Source organism: Equus caballus, chromosome 3 (assembly GCF_041296265.1).
Source record: "Equus caballus isolate H_3958 breed thoroughbred chromosome 3, TB-T2T, whole genome shotgun sequence".
Lineage (NCBI taxonomy): Eukaryota > Metazoa > Chordata > Mammalia > Perissodactyla > Equidae > Equus > Equus caballus.
Window position 1 is genome coordinate 13,677,775 of NC_091686.1, and position 12,215 is coordinate 13,689,989.

At 36.2% G+C, this 12,215-nt stretch overlaps 1 long non-coding RNA gene across 1 annotated transcript in view; it reads left to right on the forward strand.

Moving 5' to 3' along the window:
* Positions 1-12,215, forward strand: part of LOC111772770 (uncharacterized) — an 88,570-nt gene that overhangs the window by 24,239 nt on the left and 52,116 nt on the right. The window contains exons 2-3 of the long non-coding RNA XR_002806792.2: positions 9,055-9,122; positions 9,265-9,318. This is a non-coding gene — a long non-coding RNA (uncharacterized lncRNA). The remainder of the gene's footprint in view (positions 1-9,054; positions 9,123-9,264; positions 9,319-12,215) is intronic.

Genomic DNA, 12,215 nt, shown 5'->3' on the forward strand with positions numbered 1-12,215 from the left:
TTGATATAGGACCAAAAAACACAAAGCCTCTTGGACCTTTAAATACCTAAGCATCTGCCAGAACATGCCACGTGTTTAAACTTGGTCCAACAGCCTGGACTTGGGGCTTCATTCTGACCAATATGCCCATCCTGTGTCTATTTTCAGCTCTTCCTTTCCGTTGTTCCAGCCTTGCCAATTTGGAGTCCTGAGGTCTGGGCTTGCGACACAAAGATTTTCCAAATAAATTGCTAAAATTATTAAAAATCTGTGTGAACATTTGTTGAGATTTGTCACAAGCTACCTATTCAAAGGGGAGACAAAGGGGAGCCCATATTGGGAGAAATGGACCAGATGGTTAAAAACAAGCAATCTGACATTCCTGGACAATTACAGGATTTATGTGAAGGAAAAAAAGCATAAGGTACTTTTTCTCTCCCCCAACAGAACTTTACATTATAGTTATCAAATAACCTTTTACATCTAGCAGCTAGGTTTATCCCAATATTGTCTTATAAAACAGGCAACCCGAATGTCATTTTCAATTGTTATTTTTTAATAAATGAGAAAACTGAGGCTCAAAGAAGTCAAATAACTTATTTAAATTAATGTAGGCAGTCAGTGCTTTATTTTCTTCCCAGAATTTATTACCACCAAGGAATTAATTTTCAAATACATATTTATCTCTCAGTAAAATATAACCTCCATAAATTCAGGTTTTTCCTGCTTGATTTACCTCTGTACCACCTGTGACTAAAACAGTGATGGTCTCTTAGTGGGTTATAAAAAGGCAACATATGTGTGTTTATGTGTGTATGTGCGTGCACATACACAATGTCAGAAGAAAGAGTTGAACCTAGACAGGAATGGCTTTAAAATTACTTCAGCAACTTCACAATGTCATGGCTTATGAGTTCTTTTTGCTATCATGATGTTATCATCGCAAGAATTAGAATGCCCAAATCCAGTCATGAAATTCAGTTCTTTCCCATATAAAAGGACAACATGCAACAAACGGGAGCAGAAGGGAAATCAAAGCTTCATTTTAGCCATAGATGTCTAAGTGGCTAACATTCTGGTTCAGATCCCAAATGAAAAGGCTGCGTAGAAACCCTGATTAGAGACAAGGCCTAATTAGAACCTTTTTTCTCCCCTAAGTCTAAATAATTGAGAGTAATATGCTCAGATAAAGGTGGAGGAGAATACAAAACAGGAACAGCTGGAGGAGGAGAGACTGGCTCACCCCAGAATAAGCCTGATCTCAAATACACAGTCATTTAGAACTCCGGAAAAGAGTATTTGGTCAGTGTGCTCTGTTGATCTAGGACTTAAGATGATTGCTTACCAAATGGAAGAAAAAAAAAGCAGAACTTCATGAAAGGATGAAAGAAGAATTTCTCATTATTAACTGTGGCCAAATTCCAATTGTTTCTGACCAACCTCGTTATCAATGTATTCCTTACAGGATAAGGATAGAGGGGGAGGTTCATAAACGACTTAGAGGAGCGGCAGAAGCAAATCTATCTTGTGCAAAGGAGGAAACATTTTGGTCATCTGGTCATCTCTCCCTATCATTTCCCTTGTTAATCCTATAACCAAAAGCCTATAGGTGAGGAATTTCCTCTGGTTTATTGCTCTCAGGTGCAGGAAGGAGAAAAGGAGCAATTCATGCTGGAGACTAAAATTAAAGTTATCATTATCTAAAATTTGCATCAAACAACATTCTTTCAGTACTTCCACATACAACATTGTGTTTTGGTGTGCTACATACAAAGGTAACCATGTCTCTCCCTTCTGGAAACTCAAAATGAAAGAGTGATATTGGAAAAAATATCACCGGCAATATGAGATGAAATTATAGAATTGAGCAAGTAATTATAGCCTTCAGTCAGTCTGATAGTTTAGCCTGTAAATAAGCTTTTTCTACAGTAAAAATGATGTATGCTTAATGTGTCTTGATGATTGCCTCCAGTCCTCATTTTGGATCATGGAATTGAAAGACTTCTTAAGTGTTGGCAAGGACCTTGGAGGTTTTCGTAAAGTGTAGAGTTAATAAAGCTTTATCAAGTACAATTTTACAAAGCCATCATTTTCTTTTCTTTTCTTTTCTTTTACACTGAGGAAGAATAGCCCTGAGCAAACATCTGTGACAGTCTTCCTCTACTTTACATGTCGTCACTGTCACAGCATGGCTGACGAGTGGTGTAGGTCCACACCCGGAATCCGAACCAATGAACCCAGCCTGCCAAAGCGGAGCTCACCAAGCTTAGCCACTAAGCCATGGGGCTGGCCCCCCAAAGCCATCATTTTTATACATGCAAAATATGAGGATAAGGAAGATAGAATGAGTTATGCATGGTCACACACCTTTGTTAATGGCAAAGATGGTCTAGAACGTGGATGAACTGAATGCTATATTTTTCACTTTTCATCTCATATGTTCACACAATTAAGCCACGTCCCATTGAATGTTTTTGATTTCTTATATTTTATCCATGTTAGCACATGCACATTAATTTACTTCCGTGACTTTCTCCAAATGGCTGCAACCAAAAATGTACACTCTTAAAATGTAGTGAAAGAGACCAATAACTATAATTAACTCTTTTAGGAATTGTGGCTGAATGTCCCTCTAGGCTATGCCTGGTCCAATATGTGATTCAAATATCTCTCAAATATGGCAAGACAGTTATAATTTAAAAGTAACCTGTGTCCATTCTCTTTGCTTCTGGTATAAGAATTTCCCTTTTCTTTCTTTACCCTCCTTTGAGCATTTTGTTCTCTCTACTCACTGTCTTAAGTTAAAATGTAGTAAGAAAATAAGGCAGGAAAGAGAGGAAAAAAATAAGTTTCTGGATTTTTAATTTTAAAGCCACAGCTCTCAGAAAACTACGAACATCACGGCATAGAAAAAATGATTGGAAGAAAACAAATAAATGGACCAACAAACAGATAATGAGCAAATCTCTTCTCCCCATCCCCCATCCCACCCCTGGCCTAGATTGTGGAAAACACTATTTGTCCATCAAGGCAGTTTGGAGAAACAGATGAGAGTAGAGTCATCAATAAGTCCTGCAAGGAGATGCAAAAAAAAAGTCCTCTTTCCTGCTCCCAGAGCAGAGTCTTGAAATACAGTAAGACATCAGAGAGGGACAGCTTGCTCAGCTGGGCTAGGCAAATTGGAACAAAGTTACCCAGGTGGAAATGCTTGTGTCCCAGCAGGGCACAGATTCAATACAGTATTCTAGCGCCTCCAAGTGGTAAACTTATGTAGTGAAGAAGCATTCAGAACTGAAAGATTCGGAATCGTAAATTCTGGTATATCTGAATGAGGATCTATGTGCGCAAACTGGAGAATAAGGGCCACCTGCCTTCCCAACCCTAAATTTAAGCTATGTCCAGTCCTTCAGAAATGAGACTCAGACAACCAGCTTCCAGCCAAAAACAAAAACAAATGCCCCAAATAGACTGAGATTAAGTTTTTGCCACCGTAGTTGTTTTTACAAGTGAAATAAAGTTGATTTAACTCACAGAGAAACAACAACAAAAAAAATATGAGTTTATGAACTTGGATCCAAACCTGCTACAGAAGGAACAACCTTCTCTCAAGATCCAACGTGCTGACAAAATTTGTCATTTCTCTAGATGAATTCTGCAATAACAAGTTATCAATCAACCAAACCTCAAAATATTTATTGTATGTTCTAGAAACAAATTCTTTTACTATCAGACAGATTGACGTCGGTGATGATGGTGATGATCTCTGAATAGCAATGTGCATGTTATGGCCTGTTGTGAAAGTGTACAGAATCTGTAATCTGATGATCTGTGAAGAAAAGAAGCATATATACCAATATATTATGTAATTTCCACGTTCCTTCTCTGATAAATGCGCGCATCAATGCTATTCCATCTTTTGATGAGCTAAATGGACCCACTTTTTATTGAGCACATAAAATTTTCAAAGCCTCTCAGGCTCCCACCTGTCCCCAGATGCCCCACCTTTGTCAACATTGCTTCTTCTTGAAGAGAATGACAGAAAGGAGAATTCTATGAATCAGAACATTCCTTGTATCAATAAACAGTACGTGTTCAGTCACGTATTTATTATAGAGGTTGACAGATATGAACTCCAGATAGGAAATGACGAGAAAGAGGGTACAAAGCCATCATTGAATTTCTTGATAGAGTCGACTTGTTGAAGAGGCAATATGTATTTTTTTGATTCCCCTTTCCAAGCAAGATTACTCACCTTTACATAATCTGAGAATACTCTGTATAGCTCTTTCAGGAAATGCAATGTACTTTGCAATTCTGTTTGTATTTTTATGCTTTAAATTTTTTAAGTATCTGTTCTACTAATTAAACAGTAAACTGTACAAAAATGATGACTGTGCCTGTTTTCTTCTCTGCCTTTTAATCCCAGAAATTACAATAGTACATGACGCAGAGTAAATGCTAAATAAATAATTTTGGATGGATTTTAAAAATTATTTTTTTCTACATTACAATTGTTTCATTGAATCAATCAGCCATTTGGCAAATAATCAATTAAAGATCATGATATATATTGAATAGAGATATACTATATCCAGCATTGTTAGTGTGGAGGGAAAAGCCAGAAATCCTTCTTCAATGTCTGTAGATAGAGGTGTTATTTTATTTTTGCAAAATAATATGGAATACTAACTATACTGATAGTATGGAGTTCAGAAACTTTGACTATTACTTTTATTTACATATGGTTCAGCTCTCCTGCTAAGAACCTCCATTCTTGGGGTTACTGACTAAAAAAAGCCACATGATCTACTGAAGAGTGTATAGTATTTATAGTCTGATGATCCTGTGACAGTGCCAGGCACTCAAACTTAGGGTATTATTCCATAGCACTGATCTTCATCTTCTTAATTAATAAAACAAGCATGCTGAAAGCAGCAACATTGCACTAATTGCACAGCATAACTGTAAAAATCCTAGATCCGTGCATAATAGGTGCTCAATAAACACTAACTCAAGCCCTCACTTGGTCACATATCTCAAAAACCTCCCTCGGGAGCTTCACTCCCTATATCGCAGAATGAGTTCCCAGAGGAAAAAACTTCCTACAGATAACAACTGTAACTCTGGACAGAATTGAAAAAAAAAGAAGGAAAGCCCCTCAGGCTCTGCAGAGTGAACAAAGGTATGCAGATTTTTGAGTGAAACAAAAGTTGAAAGAAGAGTCCAACACAGGCAGAGTAGTCTGTCACTGCAGGTTTGGATTAAGTGAGGGCCACTGTCCCACTGTGCTGCAGGGCAGCTGAATCCCTGCTAGAAAAAGTATTATCTTTGGGAGTGAGGGGGGAATTCCAGAAAGGAGAGGAGAAGATAGGGAATAGCGCTCCAAGTTCTGTGGCTAAACTCTGCCTAAGCCTCCCTTTGTCTCCTGAACCACATGCTGATACTTCGAAAAAGTCAACCAAATTAGTATACCCCTAGCCCTGTCAAGAATGATGGAATTATCCTTCCAGATTACTCAAACGTTAACATGATAATCAGACAATATTTTGAACAAATTTATGTCAACAAGTTTGACAACTTAGATGAAATGGACAAATTCCTTTAGAAACTCAACATACAAAATTGATACAAGATGAAACAGAAAATCTGGATAGCCTTATGTGTAGTGAAGAAATTCAATTTGCTATTAAAAAAATGTTACCAAGAAAATGCCAGCCCTAGATTTTTTTAAGACAGATGGTGAATTCCATCAAGCATTCAAGGAACAAATAACCCCAATCTTACACATAAACATTCAGAATATAGAGGAGAAGGAACTTCCAAATTCATTTGATAAAGCAAACATAACACTAATAGCCAAAGCTTGACAAAAACATTTTTATAAAAGAGAATTACAAACTGACAATCTTCAAGAACACATGTGCAAAAATCTTAAGAAAATACTAGCAAACTAAATCCAACAATACATTAAGATGATAGCATATTGTGATCAAATAGTTTGTCCCAGAAAAACACAATTGGAATAATATTTGAAAAATCAGTTATGATAATTCACCATATTAGCAGAAGAATAACCAGAGAATCATGACAGCAGATGCAGAAAAAGTATTTGATACATATCAATACCCAATATCCATTGACAATACAAACCTTCAAAAAGTTAGTTACAGAAGAAACTTATTCCATTGGATAAAGGGATACATAGAAAAACCTTATAGCTAACATCAAAATTAATGGTTTTACATTAAATTTTTCCAATAATATTAGAAAAAAGACAAAAATGTTTACTGCCATCATGTCTATTGAATAATTTCCCAGAATTCCAAGCCCTTCCAATAAGTTAAGAAAAAGAAATAAACATCACAAAGATTGGAAAGGAAACTAGTTTTATTTGTAGATGACATGACTGTTTATACAGAAAATCCTAAGGACTCTACATGAGAACTACTAGAAATAATAAGTGGGTTTAGAGGCCAGCCCCATGGCCAACTGGTTAAGTTTGCACACTCCACTTTGGCAGCCTGGGGTTCACTGGTTCAGATCCTGGGCGTGCACCTACTCACTGCTCATCAAGCCATGCTCTGGCAGCATCCCACTTAGGAGTACTAGAATGATTTACAACTGGGACATACAACTATGTACTGGGGCTTTGAGGAGAAAAAAAAAGGAGGAAGATTGGCAACAGATGTTAGCTGAGGGCCAATCTTCCTCACCAAAAAATAATAACATTAAATGGATTTAGCTATTTCAAATGATATAACATTAACGAATTGAAGGAGTCCATATTGTTGAGTTATCAGTTCTAAATTTGTCTGTAAAGTCAACAGAATCTTAAGCATAATTCTGAGAGGCTTTATTTTGGATAAACTGAATAACTGATATGGATTATCCAAAGAATATTAAAAAGAGAGCAAAACTGAAGGAATTACATCTCCTGAATTTAAGAGTTCCTATCTTGTTATAAAGTTACAATAAACAAGACAGCATAAGGTCAAACACAAGGATCTGTGTAACAGAATATGTGTGTGTCTGTGTGTCAGTGTGTCTATCTGTGTACACAATTTGTTTTCAACAAAATTTTCAGGGTAATTCTCTAAAGAAAGATTTTTCAACAAATTCTAGATGGAAGAATTGGATATGTATATGGAATAAAAAATAAAAATCTTGGCTTTTACCTCACATCATACATAACAATTAACTAAAACTTGATTATTGCCCTAAATATAAAAGTTAAAATTATAAATCTTCTAGAAGAAAATCTTTGTGAACATAGACCAGACAATTGCTTTGTAGACAGGACACATTTTAAAAAGTACAGTTTGAAATTAATCAAAATCAAAAATGTTTCTCTTCAAAAACACCACTGAAAAAATTAAAGGGCAAGTCACAAAATGAGAGAACACATTTGTAAAACATTTCTGACAAAAGACTTTTATCCATAGTAGACCAAAACTCCACTTTGAAAAATAGGCAAATGGTTCAAATAAATATGATGGGGTTTAGGATATGCTATGCCAAAATACGGCATCTTGTCATAGTGAATATTTTAAGCTGAAGGAATTTGAGAAACAATATGTGCAGGGAAGAGTTTCTGACCTTCATCTGAAGCACTTCATAAAACCCTCCATATACCTAGAGGGAAGGAATCTCCTTATTCCCAACGCACCTAGAGCAATCTCAGTAGGCCTTGCTGTTTTCCGCAGTTGACTACACTTAGTTCATATCCTTTTCATCCCATCACATTTTTCCATGCCTCTCCACCTTTGATTGAACTGAGCATTAAAACACTCAGGTTTAACTGCTTCTTTGGGTCTTCATTTCCTTAGGAAGTCTCCTGTGTCATGTAAAACGAATATAAAATAAATTTGTATGCTTTCCTTTGCTTTTGTTCAACTGTCACGTGTTACAGGGGCCCCAGCCAAGAACTTAAAAGGGTAGAGGAAAAAAGTAAGTTTCCTTCCATACAGACATTCCACAAGTGAAGATAAATTATTGCACAGTAAGGGCAAAAAACGATGTCCAACATCATTAGGCATCAGAGAAATACAAATTAAAACCACACTAGTATGCCACTACATACCTATTAGAAGGACTAAAATTAAAAGGGCTGATGGTGCCAAATATTAACAAAAATATTGACAAGAGCTCTCATTAATATTGGTAGAAATACAAAATGGTAAAATCACTTTTTAAAAGTCTTTGGAAATTTCTTTAAAAAACTTATATGAGCATATATTCACAATATAACCCATATTTACCAAAGAGAAATGAAAATGGATGTCCTTACAAAGTCTTGTGTATGAGGATAGCAGCACTTTTTCCCAGATGTAATATAGTTCACTAAAAACATAAAATTCCACAGTATCTGGCACATAGTAACTAATCAATAAATACTATACATCCCTCTTATGGTTGTTATTATAATTACCTACATCTTCATCACAAATGATGGTCCAGAAAGTGTTTGGTACTGTTTGTGATACTTTATAATTTATGTTTTCATAAGAACAGATCTTAAAAAGTATCATTTGTTTAACTTTTCTTACCTCTTCTTTTCTCTGAGCTCCTTAATGTGGGAATTATCACTTTGCCTTTTTTTAATCTATCACTATAAAAACAGTATTATTGAAAGAACGCGTGTACATGCAATGGTGTGCACGTGCACACACACACACATAAAAAAAGAGTTCCTCCCTTAAATTCTGAATGCAGCTAGGGAATTCTAAAAAGACACATGGTAAAAATGATCATCACTGTCTTCTGCAGCGCTTTGACATGTATGTGGCACTAAGATAATCATAAATAATAATGCAACAATTATTGAATCATTATTGGTTTATTCATTTTATGTTTATTGATTGAACTTTGCACCATGTGCACGTTCAGTATTCAGTTAGAGACTTAGGTGCACAACAATTTATTCCCAGAAGTAAAACTGAAGCACCTAGAGAAGCTGGAATATTTACTGAATATTTTTAAAGTGCACGTGTGTAAGCACTAATGTTCCTGTGGTTCTCTTATTACATGATTAAACTTGTTTCTTTCCTTTTTTTTTCAATTTCCACATGAGCTAAGAAGTATTTCTGTGCTGAAAGTACAAGACAGAGCATAGCATACAGGGAGAATTCCAAGCACTGCAAAAGGTATTTTTACCTTTATTTATTATTAATAGTAACAATAAAAATAACTGCAGTTTATTGATCACTAAACCTATAAACACCATTGTGGTAAAAGGTTTATATTATAGCATATTCTTATTCTGTTTTTTTTTTTTTATTTCTACAGATGTGGAAACTAATGTCCAGGGTAATACAAAACTTACTCAAGGTCACATAGCAAGTAAGTAGCAGAACTAAGATTTAAATGCTGACTCTGTTGACTTGCTCTGCATTTCCAAGCAAAGTTTCTAATTCCAGAATATCTTGCAAATATTTTCTTTTCTTCTGTCCTTAAGTTCTCCTCCCTTACTCTCTCCCTCCCTCCCTCACTCTCGCTCTCTCTGTCTCTTTCTTCTCTCCCTTCTCCCCTTCCTCATCTAAGACATTGTCCCATGCTGGTGAGATCAAAGAAAGAGTTTATATTGTGGAATTAATAAAGGCTCTGTCAGATAAACTGGGTTTTCTGTGGGCTGTCAAGAGGAAATAGTCTAAGTGGAGGAAAAATGAAGAGTGGAGCACAGAGATAAATGTGAATGTAGGGCGTATAGGAAGAGAGAACAATCCAATTTGACCTGGATGTAAAACTGATTAGGGTTTGTGGGGAAAATGGGGACATTTTAAAACCATCCCATCACTAACTTTGGCCTGGAGCCTTGATGTGCACAAAGGCTTTGGTTATATCCTTATTCCTGCTGCTCTTGGAAGTAAGAACAATGAAGTGGAGTGGAACGTTCGTTTGATAAATGACATCCTTGTGAGAAAAACAAACCAATAAAAAAGTTTGCTTTACAGGAGATTCTGCACACTTCCCTCCAAGTAAGTTCAAACATCATGAACCTCACCAGCCTATCATTTATAGTCAGGGTATGGCTCTCCAAGGAGGTGGGGTGTGAAAGGGGAAGTGTGTTGTAGTGGTGACACAAATATGTTTAAAAGAGTGGCAACAATTTTCATCAGCTGCTGTGTATGTGTGCAAGTTTTGGAGAATGGACACAATGACTAAAGAAAATGTCTAGAGATCTTCCAAGGGCTATATATATAAAACTTGCGTACTTCTTTTCAAGGAAAAAGAAAAAAAAAATCACAATTCATATTGCTATTGATTGCCAATCAATTGATTATCAATCAATTCAATCAATGGGACATGTGAAGTCCCATATTTGATTTCTTTAAATATGAATTTGTTAATAGCCTGAGCCATATGGAGTCTGAAAATTATCAGAGTTACTTAAATATCTGCAGGTTTTTATCCCCTCTTCCTTTCTTTCTTCCTTCCATCCTTTCCTTTTGTTATTTAAAGGATATAATCTTGATAGTGTCTCTAGGAATGAGAGGAGGAAGATGAGATGGTAAACAACTCAAGGATAGGTATCAGCAATTTGAGTTTAAGGTTTCAAATATGCTGCTCCATTTTTGTGTGTGCCCTGGATAACATATTGAAATTCAACATGTCTCAGCTTCCTCTGTTAATGGAGGTAGATGAATTCCTGCCATCTTACTGTCACTGTACATTACCTCAGTCCTTATCAAAATTCTCCAAGGTAAGTGCCATTATTTCTTCCATCTTAGAGAAGAGGAAATTGAACCATAGTGAGCTCATGTTACCCCAAAGTGGCAAATTCAGGATGTTAAGCAAGGCCACTGTCTTAAATTGCCTATTCCAATCAGAAAGTCAGAATAATGTAATGATAAAAAGGAGTTGCCCTTGGTGTCACACAAACTTTGACATTACCAAGTCTCTAGTTTGCTGAGTCAATATTTTTAAATATATCACATTGATTGTTTCCTATGCATCAAATGCTCTATCTAAGGAAAATACTCTATGATTTGTGAGTGTAGGGCTGCAGAATTTGCCATCCCAAAATGTGTCCCTTTGGCTTGATTACTTTTAAGAACAAAGGCTCAGGAAGAAACTATGACTTTCCACTAACTGCCTAAAAAAATTTCAGATAGAAGGCCTGTTCCAGGAAGGAGCTATCACCATAGAGAACTATAGTATAGTATGAACTAGGCGAGGTAGACAGGGAGGAACCTAGCAAGGCCCATTTGATCAAAGGTCCTCTCCATGTCCCATTGTCTCTGCAAGGCATGGCAAACATTTGTTTACCAAACTTTTGCTTTTCCATCTCCATGTGAATTGCCCTCCTCCCCTTTGCAGTCTCAAAGCTGAAGATGGTATTTAAGGTTCTGGCTTCAGACATTTTGGTGACTTACTCAGTTTTCCTGGTTTTCTCCCATGTATATATGTTATTAAACTTTTTTGATTTTCTCCATGTTATTCAGTCTCATGCCAATTTAATTCTTAGACCAGCCAGAAGAACCTAGAAAGTTCCATGAAAATTTCTTCTTCCCCTATATCAGCCAATATGATAAATGGAAATGTAAAATGCCACTTGTCATATGAGTACTTTATAGTTTCCAACAGCTGATCTAAGTAGATGGAGGAAAAAAGTAAAACAAACACAATTTGGTGGACATTTCCATATTCTGTTGACCTTGCTTAGACTCAAATGATCACTTTCCATTCAACTAATTGTGCATTTGCAAAGCTGTCTGTCCTTGTAGACATGGTAGGCAGAAAGCTTCACTGTCAAAACAAAGCTACTAGCTGTCTTCTCTGTTATCAACGTTCTCAGCCCTAGCCACTTCAAAAGAAATCAGCACAGTGGCTAGGAAAATGCCCACTGGGAAGCCAGAGGCATAAACGACTTCTCCTTAAATGAGAAAATATGTGACAAATACACCAAGTAAAATTACAAATTAAAATGCCCTTGGCAAGTCTGGAAGTAAAGTAGCAAAGCAGTGTTTCTGACCCTGAGTGCATACTATTTATTTTGAATTAGAAGTATTAAATGTGAGTAAAGAAGATGATAATGAAAATTTATTGAGGACAGAGAATGCATGAGATGGTAAAATGAGCTAACTTTTATTGATTCTGACCAGGTCCTGTTTATTTATATATTTTCTGATGTTATCTTCGTAACATCGCTATGCAAAAAGTGACCATATCATAGCCATTTTACAGAGGGGAGGACTAAATGCCATAGCCAATGATAAGCTTGCTCAAGTCAAAGGAAT